Source organism: Nanorana parkeri, unplaced genomic scaffold, assembly GCF_000935625.1.
Source record: "Nanorana parkeri isolate BGI_ZX_2015 unplaced genomic scaffold, ASM93562v1 scaffold1405, whole genome shotgun sequence".
NCBI classification, from domain to species: domain Eukaryota; kingdom Metazoa; phylum Chordata; class Amphibia; order Anura; family Dicroglossidae; genus Nanorana; species Nanorana parkeri.
Genome location: NW_017307673.1, coordinates 277,178 through 299,132, shown reverse-complemented (window position 1 = coordinate 299,132; position 21,955 = coordinate 277,178).

Below are 21,955 nucleotides of genomic sequence, written 5' to 3'. Positions count from 1 at the left end.
AGCATGTTCGGCCGACCAGAAGTGCAAAAGAAGTTCGACCCAGCCGATCCAACATATGGATCGGCTAAGCCGAACCTCCGGCAGGCTACTCGCTGCTGTTCGGTCTATTCTTATAGATGCCGATCAGCAGTGAGTGGATAGCCGAATGCTGCTGAGCGACATAGAAAATGAATAGAAAATGATTGTGCAGAGCTAGCAGTGACAGCTAGCTCCGCCCAACTGGTTTCTATTGGCCGGGCGGTTCTGCTGCCGTCAAAAATAAAAAAATTTTGCCATAGGAATGCATTGCTAGATTCCCATTGGCTATTTCAATTTGCAATAGCCAATAGCAAACTAGCTATTGCACCCGCCCTCTGCTGCTGTCAATCACTAGTGGGGACCTGATGGAGAACTGCAGGTCCCCTCTGCTGATTGACAGCAGCAGTCGGCAGGTGCAATAGCTAGTTTGCTATTGGCTATTGCAAATCGAAATAGCCAATAGGAATCTAGCAATGCATTCCAACGGCTCCATGTCAGAATTAAAAAAAAAGGGAAAGTTTTACTCTGCTCGATCGAAAAGTTTTACTCTGCTCGAAAAAGTGTTTCTCTCCTAGGCGGCCCAGGAGCGGGAGACTCCCAGAGCGCCCGGGAGAGTTTGCTGTCTGGAGATGGTTAGCTGGTAACCAGGGACGCTGATCTCTCTGCAAGTGGCCAGAGCCAGCCGTGAGATGACGGCCAGCTGTCAGAAACAGGCTGTCGGCCGGCCATTCGGCCAGCTTCGGCTTTCAGTGCGTCTCAGGCGAACCGAGACATATGCCTTTGGCTCGACTGAGCCGCTCGGCCAACTTTGGGAGCTGTACGGTCTATAGGGAATAGCCTGTAAAGCAGCCCTTCGGTTCTACTGAACCGAATGGGTCCTGGGGCCGGAGCTAGCTGAAGGATCAGCCGAAGCTACGGCTAGATCCTTCGGCTGCTTCGTGAATAGACCCCTAAATGTTAATATGGCATGCAGGGTCACCTGGTCCCGATAGGTGATCTTCTGGGATGGTTGTTTGCTAGCTCCCTGAAGACAACCTTTAAACCCTCCCTGTACCCCACTATTCATGCCCTACAATTGGTATGGTCTTCTCTTGTAAAAACATCACAATCCACGGAATTCACTATTACTCCTGGCATACCTTTAACAGCTTATGAACTCTTGATACCCAATTTAACCCTTACATCATGGCGAGAAAAGGGGTTCCATTCCTTGCCCCAGATGCAAACCATAACCTTTTTTAGTGATAAATTTAAATATTTCCAAATCAAACACCTGTTAGACTTCCTCCTACCCCATAAAATATACTTCCCAAATTACATTTGGAGGTTGCTTAATGACAAAAACCCATCCACTGGATACATATCTGCATACTACAATCTTTTACAATCCAAATCCACATTTAGTAAACTGCCCTCTATGCTCAAATGGGAAATAGATCTGCATTCCTGTTTTACTGCTGACCAGTGGAAACAAGCCATCAAGGCTAATTCGCCTCACTCCAAATGTATTAACCATTGGGAAGTTTCTCAGAAACTTCTCCTCCGTTGGTATTTTACGCCCTATAGACTTTCCAAGATGTTTCCTGATTTTGCAGGCGGCAATGTGGAAAAGTTGGAAATCTATTACATACCTTCTGGTACTGTAAATCTATTAAAAGGTACTGGAACAGAGTCTTTCAATGTTTAGCAACAATCACAGCAATCCTTAATACTCCAACCCCCCAACTAGCCCTTCTCAGAGTGGGAATTAACATCTATTCTCTAGAATTTAGGACAGTGGTGATGCACTTTCTTTTTGCAGCTAGACTGTTGATTGCAGGATACTGGAAATCTGTAATGGTTCCCACATTGACTGAAATGCTTTCCAAGGTAAATTCCCAAAGAGAATATGAGAAAGCGGTTTAACAGTGATGGGCTCGATGTCCGAGCCGAACATGAGTTCGACTCGAACATCGGCAGTTCGTGTGTTCGGCGAACACACAAACTGTCAGGGTGTTCAGCAGGCTATGTGGCAGCCGACCACCCCGCACAAGGCAATGTGCCTTGTGAGCCCTGATTGGCTAAAGCCTTGCACCTGACCAAAGGTCAGGCGCAAGACTTTCTTTACTCAATCAGGGCACAGTGAACTGTGAGAGCCATGATTGGGCAAAGTCATGATGCCTCATGCCCAATCATGGCTCACCTGTTACAACTGTAAACAGTAGGGCAGAGCTAGCATCTGCTAGGTCCGCCCAGTTGTTTATAAGTTGCCGGCATCTGTCAAAATGCCATTCTGCGGCGGGTGTTTGTCGCAGCAACTGGATGGCAGCTGTCATTTAAAAAAAAAAAATATTTCTATTTATTCTTTATTATTTTATTTTTTACTTCATCGACTCGTTGTGGACAGCGCTGGACATCGTGATTGACGCTGGATTAGATTTGTGGATACATTTTTTTTTAAATAAAAGACTTGTCAATTACATGTCTTTTGTTTTTGTTTTTTTCAAATAAAGTATTTTTTCAAGAGTGTGGCCTCTTTTTTAAAACTTTTATTTAACCCTTTCGTGAATGGGTAGGGGTACAAGTACTCCTTACTTATTCACAAGGGGGGCCGCATCTGGGTGCCCTTTATTAAAGGGGTACCATGATGTGAATAAGCCCCCTGGCTGCACCCCCACAACCAACGCCCCAGGGCTTGTCCTCATCGGCACGGGGACAATGTGCTTTTCCAGGGGCGACCCTGGAAAAGCACCCTCCCAGTGCCGAGGGCATGTAGCCTGGTATCACAAAGTGGGGTACCTCCTAACATTCCTACCAGACCTAAAGGTATTGGTTGGGAGGGGGAACCGCACACTATAAAACAAAAAGGTCATTTTTTTTTCTTTAGAAATGTAATTTTTGCTGCAGTAGGTTCTATACATTGTACAGATGCCACTTTAAGGGGACCCCCCCAGGCACGATATTTAACGGACGGCACTGCTGCATTGGCGGGTTGCCGTCGCCAGACAGCATTTTTTTCTGCTTGCGCGCGCCCCCTAGCGGGCACGCACGGGCAGAAAAGACCCGTCCAATGCGAACACCCGGTACCGGGTGTTTCACATATAGGCGATCAGCGGGTCCATAGCCCGCCGATCGCCTATATGGGCTCGTTCGCGGCACCCCCGCGCACGGTCGGCACTTCCGGTTTTTTTTTTTCCCCCCCTGACCCCTCACCTTGATTCCCGGGATCCGCTGCCCCATCTTGGATCCCGGGACCGGCTCCGAGGGCGTCAGGAGGAGGAGGACGGGAGATCAGCTCCTTGCTGATCTCCGTCCGGGCTGTGAATGCAGAAGTGATGTGTATTACATCACTTCCGCATTCACCTGTCAGTCATCTGGCTGCTATAGCCAGAGAGAAGAAGCTGATGAAGCAGATCTCTGCTTCATCAGCTTCTTTTGGGGTCCACAGGTGACATTAGGGGTCCTAGAGACCCCTAATGTCTCCATAAAGAGGACCTGTCAGTGTGCCTTTGCTATTATATAGGGGGATTGTTATCCCCCTATATAATAGTAATAACAATAAGTGCAAAAAAATTAATATAAATAAAAATAAATAAAAGTCACATATAAAAAAGTAAAATAAAATAAAAGTCAGATATAAAAAAAGGGGAAAAAAACCCCCAAAATGTTTAACTCCCCCACCCCCACGTTTACGCGCCTATAAACGTAAATACGCGCCCGGTGCCTCAGCGCGCAAAAATTACAATTGCGCTGCACATGTTACATATCGCCGCGAACGTCGCAGTGAGAGCAATCATTTTAGGGCCATCAATCACTGATAACACTAAACTGATGAGCGGTAACAGCTTTTAAAGCGTCGCCTATGGCCAATTTTGGGTATTATCGTTTTTTGAGGTTTTGCGCGCGCACGCAATTTTAAGGCTTGACATGTTTGGTGTCTTTTTACCCGACGTGACCCCGTCTTTTATATTTTACCAAAAAATTGGGTAATAATAAATGTTTTATCATTTAATATAGGGGAAACTGTTTTTTTTTTAAATTTCGGTGATTTTTCCTTAATATAGTAAAAAAATAAATACCACCAAAAGAAAGCTCTATCTGTCCCCAAAAAAGGGTATAAAATTCATTTCAGTACAGTGCTGCATGACGGAATAAATGTCAGTCAAAGTACCGCAGCGCTGAATACTGAAAAATGGCCTGGATGGGAAGGGGGTTTAACACTGCGAATGTCAACTGGTTAAAGGAATTTTTCATTTTTATTGTTACCCTTTAAATAATGTTAAAATCACTGCTCCTCTAAAAACTATATTTTTAAAAAGTTGTTTTTTTCATTGATTCATGTACCACAGGGCAGTACCCGAATCCCCATACCCTTTTTATGGCCAATAAATTGCATATAAGTCTTCAAAATGCGGACATTTGATTTTCAAAGTTCTACCCCCATAACTTTTCCCATGTTCGAAATTTCGAATATGAACGGAACACGGGGGTGTTCGGCTCATCACTAGTCTTTAGGACCCTTAATGTCAGCTAGGGACCCCCAAAGAAGCTGATGAGGCATAGATCTGCTTCATCAGCTTCTCTCCAGCTTCTGAAGCCGGAGAGTGACAGCAGAATGCGGAAGTGATGTAATATACATCACTTCCTGCATTCTGACACCGGGGAGGAGATCTGAAGGAGATCATCTGCACAGCGGAGCTCGGGACCAGTGCTGCGGAGGGAGCGCACCAACCGGCACCTCATACAAGCAATCCGGTGGCTCTACAACCGCCGGAACGCATGTATGGAAACATGCATCGTTGTCTGTTTTAAATTTAAACTTTCCTGTTTGTGCACGGCTGGCTCTGCCCATTTGTTGTCATACAATGACATGCCACTGTCCTCAATTGACCTGAGAACAGTGGCCTGTCATTGCATGAAAACAAATTGGCGGGACCAGCCGTAATGTTTACATTCGGCGGGGCTAACAGGCCATTTTTAAATGCCCTGTTACATTCAAGAAGCGGTTAAGTTCCCATAGTAAAGCCATTTGGTTAATGAAACAGTGCTTTTCCTTTTTGCAATTGGACTCAGGAGATGTTGTGGTTTTAGCCAACGTGTAAACTTTATTTGATATAACAAGGACCATTGCAAGCGGTAGCACAGGGTGAATCAGCCATGGTGAAACTACAGAAAAATTATTACTTTAGACACACTTCCCCAGTCATTCTGTTAGCAAAAGTGATAGTCAGCCTTCATTGGCTAAAGGTCATAATATGATTTAAACTAGAAACCTCAGAATGCTTTACAGAATCTTCACACAATAAACTAAAGAATTTACTAAACGATTCCAGAATCTCCACACAATAATCTGTGTAAATATTTACTTCAAGTAGCCAATCATGTGAAAAACACATTTCTGTTATTGCATCTGCATATGATTGGATAAACAAAGTCAATACTTATATTTACACATATAATTGTGGGAAGATTCCCAATTCCTTTAGTAAATACTTCAGTTTGAGGAAACTTCAGTTTCCTCAAACACTCCAAAATGTGCCAGTAGGTTAATTGGCTCCTGCCTAAACTGACTTTATAATGTGTGTGCATATGTGTATGGATGTGAAATAGGACACTAGCATTAGTGTCTGAGTGATTATGTAAAGATGTTCTAAATCAATGATAGAGATCACAAACTCTAAAAATTGCCACTCAACAACACCATTTATTAGGACATCAAACTGCATCATCTTTCAATGTTCTGAATCCTTCCCTTCCTTAAGGTACATAATACAGTGGTGTATTATGGTTTTGTGCTGCCCTAAGCAAGTGTAAACTCGGGCACCCCCCTCCCCAATCTAATTGGTATCGGTGCATCTCTCTCTCTCTCTCTCTCTCTCTCTCTCTATATATATATATATACACACACACACTATATTGCCAAAAGTATTGGGATGCCTGCACACGCACATGAACGTTAATGGCATCCCAGTCTTAGTCCGTAGGGTTCAATATTGAGTTGGCCCACCCTTTGCCGCTATAACAGCTTCAACTCTTCTGGGAAGGCTGTCCATGTGGTTGGGGGGTGTGTCTATGGCAATATTTTACCATTCTCTCAGAAGGGCATTTGTGAGGTCAGGTACTGATGTTGAACGAGAAGGCCTGGCTTGCAGTCTCTGCTCTAATTCATCCCAAAGGTGTTCTATCGGGTTGAGGTCAGGACTCTGTGCAGGCCAGTCAAGTTCCTACACCCCAAACCCGCTCATCCATGTCTTTATGGACCTTGCTTTGTGCACTGGTGGGCAGTCATGTTGGAACAGGAAGGGGCCATCCCCAAATTGTTCGCACAAAGTTGGGAGCATGAAATTGTCCAAAATGTCTTGGCATGCTGATGCCTTAAAAGTTCCCTTCACTGGAACTAAGCGGCCAAGCCCAACCCCAGAAAAACAACCCCAATCCATAATCCCCCTCCACCAAACTTTACACTTGGCACAATGCAGTCAAGCAAGTACCATTCTCCTGGCAACCGCCAAACCCACAGATGTCCATCAGATTACCAGACAAAGAAGTGTGATTCGTCACTCCAGAGAACACGTCACCACTTCTCTAGAGTCCAGTGACGGCGCGCTTTACACCACTGCATCCACTGCACTGCACTTGGTGATGAAAAGGCTTGGATGCAGCTGCTCGGGCATGTAAACCCATTCCATTAAGCTCTCTACGCACTGTTGTTGTGCCAATCTGAAGGCCACATGAAGTTTGGAGGTCCGTAACTATTGACTCTGCAGACAATTGGTGACTTCTGTGGACTGTGCGCTTCAGCATGCGCTGACCCAGCTCTGTCATTTTACGCGGCCTTCCACTTCATGGCTGAGTTGGTTATTGTTCCCAGTTGCTTCCACTCTGTTATAATACCACTAACAGATGACCGTGGAATATTTAGTAGTAAGGAGATTTCACGGAAAACCTAAATCCAATGATTTGAAGGGGTGTCCCAATACTTTTGGCTTCTGCCATCTGCATGATGCAACTGGAAAGGTGATTCATCGGATCACATGACTTTTTTCAAATGCTCGACGGTCCAATCCTTGTGTTCCTGTGCGAATTGTAGACATTTTATCTTGTTAACTGCAGACAGCAAAGGTGTTCGAACAGGCCTTCGGCTTCCATATCCCATACGATGCAGTGTGCAGTGTACGGCGAACAGTGCGTTCAGAGATCATTTGAGGGGATCCCTGATTAAGATCTGCAGTAATTTGATGTACTGTTGCCCTTCTGTTGTCTTGTACCAGTCTTGCCACTCTCCGATCTGCCTTAACATTGACTAGTCGCTGACAGACACAATTCGCACGTTCAGACCCAGATTTTCGGCTGACAGTCCAGTCTTTAAACACTTTAACAACAGCTGCTCTTTAACATTTAACGAATTTTGCTGTTTTGTTGATACTCGCTCCATGGCTCCGAGCGCCAACAATCATCCCACGTTCAAAGGCTGTTAAATCTCGTTAATTTCAGAAAAAAATCACTTCTACTGTCGTGGTAAACAACCTGCTTCCCTATTTATGATGGTCTGGCCCTCTAGCAACTTCAGCACGAAATTATAGTTAATTTGCCTACAAACGTCAGGCGCTCATCATAATCTGGCCACTCAGTGTATATATACCTGTGCTGGGATCCATTGTATATACAATAGATCCCAGAACACATGTACTGTATATTCAATAGATCGCAGGGATTTCTGTACCTGTGTGTCCAGGTACTCACAGAACTTGTTGATGTAGGACATGGCACACCACTGCAACATCTGGAGCCATCCTGATTCCACTACTCACCGCCGCCTGGTTGACTCGAATCCATGGCCACGGCCATCCGCAGAATGCTGGCCACGCCCACCACTCAAGGCTGACTGACAGCAGGAGGCTGGCCCCGCCCCCAGCCACTTCCCCCTTCTTCTTGCGTGGAACGCAGCTTTGAAAAACCAGTGAGGCAGTCAGGCGCTCCTATGGCTGTTGCCGCTGACTGCCCCCTGGAAAGGGCCGCTCGAGGCAAACGCCTTGTTTGCCTCACGGTAGATACGCCCCTGCTTGAGAATGCTTCTAATTTTCAATACCAGACTGAAAACCCTCATACGAAATGCCAAAAAATTACAATAAAGTTTCACCTGCAACTATTAAGCATGTGCAGGCAGTCTTGGCTGATTAGCACTCTCCAGTATAGGTGTACCATATCTGTTTATTATGTAGAAGCTTGGGATTGCTGTACTAAAAATATTTAACATCTCACTTCTTAGGTTCCAAATGTATACAAAGCTCATAATAAGCCAGTAAGGAAAACCACTATCCTAGTCTTGATTCTGGAGGATTCTGCCTCCACTTCCGGAGGTTTTCTTTTGTCACATTAACTTGGTTAATCTTTATTTTTCTATATGAGTATTGTATACATCTGTAATTATATAACTATTACCGTTTGTTTCTGGAGTTTAATAAAGTCCTTGCAGTGTCCACAAGATGCATTAGTGTATATTTATCAATGATACACTTTTCAATTTGCTTGGTGAACAACTAATAGATGTTCGCCCAAATGAGATTCAATGTGAATCTCCCATATTCCACAGCCAATTTCACCTTTTCTAAAATAGGCTCAATCAGTGGTGTATCCAGGACATGGCACATATGGCACATGCAATGGGCACCACTTGAAGGTGCAGCTCCATGGGTGAGCAACAGTTTGCTGACCCTTGGAGACAGTGGACTGCCCCTGTCCACTGTCTCCAAGCCGCCCACTGCTAGGATGATTGGTGGTTGGCTGCTAGGATGTCAGGTGGTCCTAGCAACTAACCGGCAGGGTCTGAATAATGACAGTGGACTGCCGCTGTCATTATTCAGCTCCCTGGCTGCTGAATAATCACTAGTCATTTTTACCTTTGTCACCAATAGTAACCACTGGGCCTCCAGACTCAGGCCTTAGTGTAAGCACATGGCTAGTCCCCAGGCTTCAGGCCTAGCCATGTGAAACAGTCTATAGCAGTCTCCACCCAGGCAGGGCCCGTGGGAGGAAGAGAGAGAGCACACATGGTCCACCACAAGTATTTTTCTGCTCCCCCAGCATGCACCACTGGCCGTTAACCTCACAGTGATTGGCTGGGGAAACATACCTGCTCTGTAGCCAGAGTAACCCCAGCAGCAGACAAAGGCAAATGATGACAGACTGATTAGGGGAAACCAAATGAACCCAGACTACAAATCAGCATCAGACTGCTTACAATCTGACAATAACTACATTTAATAGCATTCCTGCCTACAGGGTGCAGCACAATCCTTCAAATCATTCTTTTTTGACTCATCTGACTAGGGCTAAAGGCTGTACGCTGCATTATAGAGTTCCCTCTTTCTAGCGGCAAACCTGTGCAGTTTTCTGCAAAAGGTTTGCAATTTGTAAACTTTGCGAATCCTGTGGAGTTGCTGCAAACTCATGGTGGCGGCATATGTCAACTTCATCCCTATTCTTTAGGCGACTCTTGTTATCCACACACTTCCACACTGTGTAAACAATTGGGTGATAGTTCTGTTATAATTTTTACATCTATAGCCATCTAATTGGGCAATGAATGAGCAATGTTCAGTGGCATTCTCCTTGTGTTTTCCGACTCCTGTGGGTTGCCTAAATGCATGTTGGAGTGACAGCTCTATTGAGTGCAATATTGCATGTATGCTCATATTGCAAAACCTTAGGTTTTTTGTTTTTTTTCTGGTGTATAGAACACTATATCTGAAATCATCTACAGCTGCACTGAAGGGTAGCTTTTTAAATTTGTCCGGAGTTTGACTTTATGCTGATTTCCTAATATGCACACATTGTTGTAAACACACTAGGGGGAATTTATCAAAACTGGAGCAGACCGAATCTGGAGCAGTTGCCGTTGGCAACCAATCAGCTTCTCTCTTCAGTTTGTTCAGTTAAGATTTGAAAATGTCAGAGAGAAGCTAATTGGTTGTGATGCACAAATGCCCCAGATTTTGTCTGCTCCACATTTGATAAATTCTTCTCACTCTATTTAAAATGCTCTTTCATTTTCTTCTCTCCAGAGCTGATATTTTCAATCTCATGCAGCTTACATAGAGCTGCTGTCAATCAGACTCATGCTTACAGGTAATTAAACTGCCCAGGAATACAGCCAATCAAAAGAAATTCAACTCTTTTATTGAAGAGTTATTTTAAACAATCCTGACCAATTAAATAAAATAAAGCAAGGAGACCACCTCACACTCTATTATTATGATTGTATGATGTTGTTGCTATTTTGCTGACAATGCAGTTCAGGGAGAAATAGGACATACAGACACATGGTAAAAATGTAATGTAAATAACAGTAGAAGAAAGATTTCCCTTACTTATTTTCTGTATGCTTTATTATTTCTGTGCTCTCATTCACCATGTCTGCATGAGTTGGGAAATGTTAGACTGAATTCTGCATGTTCGACAGGCGGCTGAACAAAATAAGCAGTTTGTAATGGACAGGACAGCAGTTAAAAGTTACTGCTGACATCAAATCAACCACAAAATAAAATTAAAGACAAAAAAGCTCCCCGTAATAACAAAATAAAGGGGTTGATAGAAGAGATAGTAATCAGAACTAACATGCGGTTTCCTAACTAACCCTAATCTTTCTCAGTGCAGTTTGTTAGCTTTCCCATGCTTTGTATACAGCCAGCGGTGTATTTAAGTTTCGTGCTGCCCTAGGCAAGACGAAACTCGGCGCCCCCCCCAGGCTGCACAGCCACAGACCAGTCCTGATCCCCTCCCCCTCCATCAGCCTGCAGAGCCACAGATCTCCCCCTGCACACAGACCCCCATCCCGATCCTGCACAGCACTATATTTTTACTGACCCGTTTTCTTCACTGACCCGATCGGCTCCGGCGGGGACCGGCTTCCTCCGCCCACACCTCCTCCTTCTATGCACCTCCTCTTAAAGACGAGCCGCCCCAGCAAAGCAAGATGCGACTGGACCCGCCTACTCCTCCTTGCTGTCTCTTCCGTATCTCCGCCTCGCAAGCGCCTGACACAAGCTGGACCCGCCTCCTCTTTTTCCTGCTCGACCCCTCAGTGAGTTCATGAGGCAGCTGATGCTGCTCTATTTTGTGCAGCCCGGCTCGCCTTGCTGTTTTGGGGGTGGCATTTTCGCCGCCCCCTTAAATCTGCCACCCGAGGCAAACGCCTTGTTTGCCTCGCGGCAGATACGCCCCTGTATACAGCAGCTTCCAAAACAGTGACAATATGGCTGCTCTGTGCCAACCCTTTTATAGTGAAGGGGCTAGCTAAAGTTTAAAGGTCATTATGATTTCAAAATATTCTTCAGAACAGAAAAAAGGCAGGAATCTAAAATACAGTTTGTGAAAATCTTTGCAATCTACATAAATCACCCAGAGGGGATTATTTTGTTCTCTGCAAAAGTGGAGTTACAATTTAAGGTTAAAGGATTGCAATTTCTAGGAAATAACTTGCAAGCTAAATAATCAACTTTTGTATTTTTTGTCAGGTGTATTATCGCGTTATCCAGACATTCTCTGTACTTTCTGTTGCATTGCAGAAGCATAAACAGTGCTGCAGTTGGAACTGCTCAAGATACATAGGCGGCTACCGACTCAAGATGAGGTGTCTTCTTAAGGTCAGTGTTTTTTCTTCTTCATTAGGTTGTAGGTAAAGCAGAGAATATTTTTTTTTTAAATGTCCTATCACTGGAAATGTGAAGAGCATGATCGGTGACTGTCAGCTTAAAGAAGAACTCCACCTTGCAGTGCAGGCTACACCTGCACTGCAAGGGTTAACTACTCATTTTTGCTTAGGGTAAAAAAAAAAGGCAGCACTCCCTCCAGCCTGTCTCCTACTCCACTGCAGCGATGACATAACCCCCAGTATCCTCATGTCTTATAATTAGGTGCTGCAGCACATACATTATATTGCCAAAAGTATTGGGACGCCTGCCTTTACACGCACATGAACTTTAATGGCATCCCAGTCTTAGTCCGTGGGGTTCAATATTGAGTTGTCCCACCCGTTGCAGCTATAACAGCTTCAACTCTTCTGGGAAGGCTGTCCACAAGGTTTAGGAGTGCGTCTATGGGAATGTTTGACTATTCTTCCAGAAGCACATTTGTGAGATCAGGTGCGGATGTGGGACGAGAAGGCCTGGCTCGCAGTCTCTGCTCTAATTCATCCAAAAGGTGTTCTATCAGGGTTGAGGTCAGGACTCTGTGCAGGCCAGTCAAGTCCCTCAACCCCAAACTCGCTCATCCTTGTCGTTACGGACCTTGCTTTGTGCACTGGTGCGCAGTCATGTTGGAACAGGAATGGGCCATCCACAAACTGTTCCCACAAAGTTGGGAGCATGAAATTGTCCAAAATGTCTTGAGAAACAACCCCATGCCATAATCCTCCCTCCACCAAACTTTACACTTGGCACAATGCAGTCAAGCAAGTACCATTCTCCTGGCAACCGCAAAACCCAGACATGTTCATCAGATTGCCAGACAGAGAAGTGTGATTCATCACTCCAGAGAACACGTCTCCACTTCTCTAGAGTCCAGTGGCGGCGTGCTTTACACCACTGCATCAGACGCTTTGCATTGCACTTGGTGATGTAAGGCTTGGATGCAGCTGCTCGGCCATGGAAACCCATTCCATTAAGCGCTCTACACACTGTTGTTGTGCCAATCTGAAGGCCACATAAAGTTTGGAGGTCTGTAACTATTGACTCTGCAGACAGTTGGTGACTTCTGTGCGCTTCAGCATGCGCTGACCCAGCTCTGTCATTTTACGTGGCCCACTACTTTGTGGCTGAGTTGCTGTTGTTCACAGTTACTTCCACTGTGTTATAATACCACTAACAGTTGACCGTGGAATATTTAGTAGAATGGAAATTTCATGGATAGACTTATTGCACAGGTGGCAACCTATCACAGTACCACGCTTGAATTCACTGAGCTCCTGAGAGCGACCTGTTCTTTCACAAATGTTTGTAAAAGCAGTCTGCATGCCTAGGTGCTTGATTTTATACACCTGTGGCCATGGAGGTGATTGGAACACCTGCATCCAATGATTTGGAGGGGTGTCCCAATACTTTTGGCAATATAGTGTATCTTTTAATGGGGGGCCATAGTCCTACCTTAACCTCCCTGGCGGTATTCCCGAGTGTGGCTCGGGGTTATTTTCAGTACCAAGAGCGGTAACCCCGAGCCACATTCGGGATTGCACAAAAGTGTCACCTACCTTGTCCCTGCGAGCCCGCGGTGTCCTCTGCTGTGTGCGCCCAGCCGATACCGGCATTCAGCTTTCAGTTTAGTTTTCAAGCATCACAGTGGGGGGCGGAGCCGGCGGGAAATTCAAAAGTGCAAACATGACACAGAATACACACAATATAATGTAATCTGCTATAATTACATACACTGAGTGGCCAGATTATTATGACCACCTGACGTTTGTAGGCAAATTAGCTATAATTAGCTATAATTTTGCGCTGAATGTGCTAGAGGGCCAGACCATTATAAATAGGGAAGCAAGTTGTTTACCACGACAGTAGAAGTGATTTTTTTCTGAAGATATGGATAAACAACGCGATTTAACAGCCTGTAATAGGGTATCCCGTGTCCGGCGCTTGGGGCCGCGGGCCGGCCTCTTCACCCAGTGGCGTGACGTCACGAGGAGACCGAGGCGGCGCACGGCGCGCTCGGCTCCTCCCCCTCTGGGATCCTCCTCCTCATAATGACGCGAGTTGCAATGGCTCGGCGTTCTAGTGGTGCGAACGTCGAGCCAGTGCAACTTGCCTGATAGCGAAGGGACACGTGAACCATCATCAGTGACTCCAGCCTGCCACTCACATCACCTGAACACCCTCCTCTTGACATCGGGTGCTCCACAGGGATCCTTCCCTGCTCTCCTCTGACTCCTTATTGGGCTTGTCTCAGGGATCTCTCTCTGGAACTGCCTGGACTTCAATAGCAGCCCCCTGAACTAGCTTCTGGACTTAAACCATCTGTAACTGCAAGTACTCTGCCCTAGGGGCTGATCTATAGAAAGTGTCAGCAACTTGGGGCCGCGGGCCGGCCTCTTTACCCAGCGGCGTGACGTCACGAGGAGACCGAGGCGGCGCACGGCGCGCTCGGCTCCTCCCCCTCTGGGATCCTCCTCCTCATAATGACGCGAGTTGCAATGGCTCGGCGTTCTAGTGGTGCGAACGTCGAGCCAGTGCAACTTGCCTGATAGCGAAGGGACACGTGAACCATCATCAGTGACTCCAGCCTGCCACTCACATCACCTGAACACCCCCCTCTTGCCATCGGGTGCTCCACAGGGATCCTTGCCTGCTCTCCTCTGACTCCTTATTGGGCTTGCCTCAGGGATCTCTCTCTGGAACTGCCTGGACTTCAATAGCAGCCCCCTGGACTAGCTGCTGGACTTAAACCATCTGTAACTGCAAGTACTCTGCCCTAGGGGCTGATCTATAGAAAGTGTCAGCAATTGCTCGTGTGCACCCTATGTAAAGTGATACCTGTGAACTGCAACTCCATTACAAATAGTAGGCTAATAGTATTACTGCGCTTCTTATGCAAGCACAGCTCAGTTGTCTCCATGGAGAGTGTGGGGTTAATGTGACTGCATTTACGCATACTAATCATACTGTCTAGAGGCTGCTGGGTTACCACATATCTATATAGGAGTACTGCGGTGCAGACCTATAGTGGACCTCCAAACCCCCCTGCTATACTGTGATTGGCGTATGATGTGCTAGAGGGTTACAACATCACTCCATACCATACAGAGTGTAAACCGGAACCCTCAATCTGAGCCAATTCACACACACAGGTGCCTAGCCAATTTCTGCAGCTGCGATCCAACCTAACCTCCTCAGTACAGAGAACACCAGACACTAAAAAAAAACAATGGAGAAAAAAAAAAAACAGCACCAAAAGCCTAAGCGCCCATTCTCATTCAACACTCTATCTGATTCTCTTTCTTTATTGCTTCAGGGTTCCATTTTTTACCATAATTTTTAAGGTGAGCTTCATTTATATAATTTGTTTCCCATAGTAACATCCATTCCCGGAGCTTCATATTCTACGTCACCAGACTGTCATGCCACCTACCCCATATTTCATCATATTTACTTGCCATATTCCTGAAAGCATTTGTGTTTTTTTAAACTGCATAATAAATATATAATTAATTCCGCTTTCCACTCCTCTACTGTAGGGGGGAATTGAGATATCCATTTCAGCACTATTAGTCGACAGGCAATGATATCTTTACTTAATTGTGACTAGGAAAGTCTCCCAGAATGCATGTATATACATCAACATTTAAAATAACATTATATACTGCATTAACAGTTTCAACAACTTTCTCCCAGTATCTTTTTAACTTTGGACATCACCATAATAAATGTATTAGATTCCCTTGGTGATGCATACACAGTTTACAACATGAATCATCTCGTACCCCTATTTTGTACAGGAATTCAGGAGTATGGTATATTCTACATATGATAAAGAGTTGAGTCAATCTATGTATTGGAGATAGAGATACAGATCGGACCATCTGCATTATTTTTTGCCATTTCTCTTCCGGAAATTTCTCCTATGTCCTCGCTCCATCGCTGTCTATATTTCATAGGATATCTCATAAGTGTTTTTGTTAGCATACACCGATACACCTTGGATATTAACCCCCGGCTGACTTGGACTGAACTACCTAATCTATAAGAGGGGTAGAAAATTTTTTTACTGAACGTATACGATTTTGTGCCTTTAACACATGTCTCAATTGTAAATGTTAATAGAATTTCTTCCCCCCCCCCAGGGAATACTCCAAATTCAGTTGTTCCTGTATTTTAAAAAGGCCATCAGTATATAATTACGAAAATAAGCCAACTCCCTCCTTCTTCCACACTGCCAAGCCCTGCAGCTTAGCCATTTCCAGTAGCTGGTCATTTGCCCACAAGGGGGTATATTTACTATGCCCCTTATTATCCAGAATCCTTTTTATCCAGTCCCATATTTTATCATATAGTTGCACAGTGGGTAGTTTCCCCTGCCCCCCTCCTTCCTACTATACTCTGAGATTTCTAGCACCCACAGCGTGTTTATATTACCAAATAATGATTCCAACATCATGACACACCTCTGTCTGAGTATTCCTCTGTGTACTGTGCACTGGTACTGTGCGGCTATAAAATATAACCACGGATTCAGGACACTCAAACCCCCTTGATCTTTGGGACATTGCAAATACGAAACAAATTCTTGCATCTTTCTTTTTCCAAACAAGATCTTTGAACACGGTATTACTGTGCTTGAAGATCTTATATGGAATCCAACAAGGGGAGTTATGTAAATAATATAGTAATTGAGGCATCCTGACCATCTTCAGAAGATTGTTTCGACCTGCCATTGTAAAAGGGAGTTTACACCAACTTCTATATTGAGTTTTAAACCTTTGAAGCAAGGGGTGAAGATTTAGTTCTATATAGTCTGCAATTCATGCCGACATTTCTATACCCAGATATTTATAGGCAGCCTAATCATTATGTCAGGTTCAAATTCCCCCGACAGCATTGCAGACTTATCCCAGTTACCACATAAACTGGAGTATATATATCCCAAACTCGGAGATACTGTAATTGCCATAATGAGTTAACATTAAATAAAAAAATAATAACATATCGTCTTCGAAAACAGTTATAAATACTTAATAAGTGAAGTTATATAGAATTATTTATAATTTGTGGAAATTGATCTGGACCTGATCATGGAGATGGTAGTTTGTTTGTTCAGGGCAATTTCCCTTGGACTATGGACTTATGCATGTGTTGGCAATTATTGGAATAGAGATCAGGAATATATAATCTAACCCTATAGGTACGATTGGGACGGATGCTTGGCTTCCTTGCTTTTGGACTGCCTCCCCCCGGCGCTCCTGTCTCCTGGTTGGGTGGGGAGACTCCCTGCAGATGGATATTCAATTACCGGAAAAAGAATAATCAAGTTGGTATTTACTGCATTATAAAGATATATGGTCAGCAGATATTAATGATTCTGATATATCTAATATCATGTAGACTATTGCAAATTGATTCTCATACCCATACAAATACTATAGGTTAACCTCTCCAAATCTTCCTGACGAAGCCTCGGCGAAACGCGTTGAAGACTGGAGCAAGCACAGAATCAAGGCTGAACTAATGATATATAGAACAATTATGTACAATTAATCATGTAAATAAGATATGAATACAATGAGGGCAATGACCAATATATGAATTTATAATCATGGTTTCTGTGTGGGTTCCAGGGAGGTTATTTATGTTGTATACATCTATTTATGGTTTTTTATATGGATGAATTTTAGCATATTTATATGTATAGACATTATGAATTGAGTATATTAAAAATGGAATTTTATTATATATATGAATCAATTGACTTTATTATTGGATCAATTCCCTGCTATTCTCTAGTGGTCACCACAAAGCCCCTTTCTTTCTCTTTCCCCCTTTTTTTGATAGTTATTAAAATCTCCCATGACTATTATGGGGATTGGAAGCAATTCAATAAGAAACTTTGCCAAAAGTTTAAGTACTGATGGAGAATTTGAGGGAGGTATATAAATGTTCACTAAAGTGCACTGACATTGTGATATCTTTCAATGTAGGAATATGTATCTCCCTTCCTTATCTATCTCAGAGGGCAAACAGGAAAATCCCAAACACCCACATATCAAGATAAATTGTTGCATCACAGATGATTTTCAGAATCGTCCACTTTCTGAGTACTTGCATCCATACTCTGAGTTATTTTTTGACATCAGCAGAGAGTGGAAATAACTTATCTTCAATAGTAATCACATGATTTTCTAGCTCAGAGATGCGTTCCCCTGCTTTCTGCATATCTTGCCGCAGGAACGTAAAGTCTGCCTGTATACATAGTTACATAGTATTTGAGGTTGAATAAAGACATTAGTCCATCAAGTCCAACCTATTAGGATCTCATTCTAGGAGTACCTGTACCCCTGTATATTACGGTCCCTTAAGAAATCGTCCAAAGGTTTCTTGAACAATTCCACATTATTTGCTGAAATCACCGCCTGTGGCAGTGAGTTCCAGACCCTAACTGATCTTTCTGTGAAGAACCCCCTTCGCCCCTTGTGGTGGAATTTTTTTTCCACCAATTTTAGGTGGTGGCCTCTAGTTTTTGTAATGGAGTTAATTTTAAACAGTTTATCGCTAATGTTGCTACCACCATTGAACATCTTGTACATGGAAATCATATCCCCCCTTAATCTCCTCACCTCTAATATACCTTGTACTTGATCTGCAAGATACATCACAAATGCAGTACATTGGCTTATGGCTGGGGTTTTGTCTCTTGTGTCTCATTTCCACCCTCCTCCATCTTCATAGTTAGAGGTATAGTAGCCAATTCAGCCATCTGTCTCTGTAACTCAGAGCTGCCCCCACTCTGACTATTTTCAGCTATTGATTCCTCCATGCCTCCCAAGCCATCCCTCTGTTGTGTCTCACTTAACTTGCCTCCAGTTGAATTTCTGGGGTATTTTCCGTGGTGATCCTCCAGCATCTTTCTTCCCAGAACATGGATGCCACGCAAACTGTTCTAGTCGGGCTGTTGCTGCATATCTCTGCCTCTCCTTTGCAAGTCACTTCCCACGTGGAGCCAGCGTGGAGCTGCCATTTCCTTGGGCGCTTTCCGTGCCGCTACCCCTGCAGCCCCCACAGTCTCCTTCTTGCAGGTCATCACTGCTGCAGGTCTCAGTGAGGCTGGCCTTGTCGCTGCCTTCAGCGCCAGCCACATAAAGCAGAAGCGGCTTCAGAGGTTCACGCTACCCCGCTAGACTCCTCGTCGGAGCAGAGACACACATCACGCCTCTACATCCGCTGTCGGGCACAGGAAACCAAATTTTAACCATTCTTAACCCGTGCAGTAGAGCTACCCGTGCATTGAAAAGTTAAGTGCATGTCTGTGTCTAGGTTAAAAAAAAATTATACTCACCTGAACTGCTGATCTGGCTGGCTGTGACAGCACTCCCTCCTGCCTGTCTCCTCTTCCAGTGCAGTGATGGTATAACCCTCTGTGTCCTCCTGTCCAATACACTGTATGGTGACTTAAGGATTCCTAGACTGCTGCAGAGGATGGAGAGAGATGCTCTAGGGACCAGTCCAAGAGCCAGCTGGCTCAGAGGTTTACCTTTTTCTTTTTTTTACCCTAGGCAAAAATGAGCAACTGACAATTGCAGTGCAGGGTAGCCCCACTGCAAGGGTTCATAACATTTCTGCCCAGAGTTCTTCTTCAAAAAATCTTGTAATATATTATTGGAATTGTGAATTTGCTCCCATTGTGAAAATATATACAGTACATATAAAGAGTTAAGTTGGCTCACAAATGTTACGGAGGTGTTTGGATATGAATAAAATGTACAATTTGTGTCTGCATACAAATATTAAACATCACAGTAGGACAAATACAATGTGCAGATTAAGTAAAAATAACTATTGCTGATATAAGGTAAACTGAATTTTAAAACAAAACCTCAAATAGATTTGGAAACAAAGTAAGGGGTCTATTCACAAAGCTGCCGTAGGCAGTCAAGTGAATAACCGACCGGAAGTGAAGTGAGCCGAACGCTGTTCGGCTATTCACTTCAGGCTTGTACAGCTGATTGCAGCTGTACACCGACTAAAATCAGCCGTACATCGACTTGCTGCGGCTGGCTTCGGGTCGGCCAAACATGCCCAGATGCCGAACTGCAGTGAGTGAATAGCCGAATGCTGCCGACACATAGGTACCGAGCAGAATAGAAAAACAGTTAAAAAAGTAGAAAACATAAAATAGAAAACGATTGGGCGCAGCTAGCAGTGATAGCTAGCTTTGCCCAACTGTTTTCTATAGGCCAGGACCAGCTGAGCAGAACCTCCGGCAGGCTATTCGCTGCTGTTCGACCTATTCTCATTGAACAGCAGTGAGTGAATGGCTGAATGCCTCTGTGGTACCGAGCAGAATAGAAAAACTGTTTAAAAAGTAGAAATAATAAAATAGAAAATGAGTGGGCGGAGCTAGCAGTGACAGATAGCTTCGCCCAACTGTTTTCTATTGGCCGGGTGGTTGTACTGCCATCAGAATAAAAAAAAAAAAAACACCATAGGAATGCATAGCTAGATTGTCGGAAGAAAAAAAAAAAGACAACAGAGCAGGGAAAGGTTTACTCTGCTCGATCGAGCAAAGTAAAACTTTCCGGGAGAAAGTGTTTCTCTCTCGGGCGGCCGGGAGCCGCTGTCTAATAGCGGGAGACTCCCGGAGCATCCGGGAGAGTTGGGCTGTCTGGAGATCAGCGTCCCTGGTTACCTGGTAACCAGGGACGCTGATCTGCCTGTGCAAGTGGCCGGAGCCAGCCGTGAGATGACGGCTGGCTCCGCCCAGCCGTTAGTAGCAGGCCGTCCGGCCAGCTACGGCTTTCACCTCGGCTCAGTCGAGCCAAAGCATATGACGTCGGTGCGACTGAGCCCCTCGCCCAACTACGGGAGCCGCTCGGCCAACTTTGGGAGCTGTACGGGCTATAGTGAATAGCCCGTACATCAGCCCTTCGGTTTTACTGAACCGAAGGGGTCCTGGGGTCGAAGCTAGCCGAAGGATCAGCCGAAGCTACGGCTAGATCCTTCGGCAGCTTTGTGAATAGACCCCTAAATGTCCCAGCATCTCATTAAGATCAGAGTCAGTACCAGTCTAAGTACATGCGATTAATGATGACCAATCAGGCTGATTTTTTCTGCAAGTCATGTCTTCATGGCACCAGCAAAATCTTTTATATTACAATAATCTTGTTGGAAATAGCAGTTATTTTGGTTAGTTTCAATTATTGTTTTGTATTTGTACTCTCAATAACCTGGTACTGGAACAGTGTAGGCATTTCTCTCCCTTCCTTTTCTATATTCATAAGCATGTTTGTTAATTGACAGAGAAGACCATCCAACATTAATGCCTCTGGCCAGCTTGAAATGTATGTAAATCATAACAATTAACTTCTCTTATTTGCTACTCTTTGGTCTGCTAAATATACCATTAAATGTGTTTTGTTATATCTGTTTGATAAGTGCAAACTATGCCTGTTAATTTTGCCAGAAATCTTGTGAGCTAATAAAGTCCTGTGTTCTCTACTTGTGCTCATGGAGGAGTTATGAAGATGAGGAGGAAGAAGGGCAGATGAGGAGATGGCTGTGTTCTATGTAATCCATCAGCAATGAAGTAGGCAGGGCTGACAACATGTGTTATCATGTCAAAGAGAAAGGTAGGAGCATACCATATTTCTGGCACATGAGCAGTAATTTTTCTGTGCTTGCAGAGGGTTTTCAAATAATTCATTGTGAGAAAATGTTTATTTTTTATACATAGGCTTTAAGACATACTAACAGAAGAGTATAGAATGCAGTGGCACTAAACTGAGAAGTTAAATCTCAAAAATGCACTTGAATACCCTATTAACAAAAATGTAGCTTATTTGTGTATCACTCAGCTGTAGATCCTCAAATCATCTCTGAATTGGTGCTGACACTGTCCTTCCTTCTGGAGCGTGGCGACTTTTGTTCCCCTTGGTCCCTGTGTGTGTTGTAAAGTAGCCACCGCTCCAAGCTCACTCCCGTGTTGGACTACAATCTTAATACAAGTTTTTAAACTAAATTTGAGATTACGCCTACATATTAAAAGAATTATAAAATATGTCACGGGTTTTCTAAAAAATTTGTACAACAGAATTTATTACATTTCTTGGAAACCACCTGAAAAGTCAGGATCAGTGCAAAAAATCCTCAATTTAAACAGACTCAAAAAGTAATCCTATGTAATCCTATGTGTGGGATATGAGGGCTATGGGCTACTGGTAACATTAAGAACATTCTGGTCACCTCGACAATGGGCCACA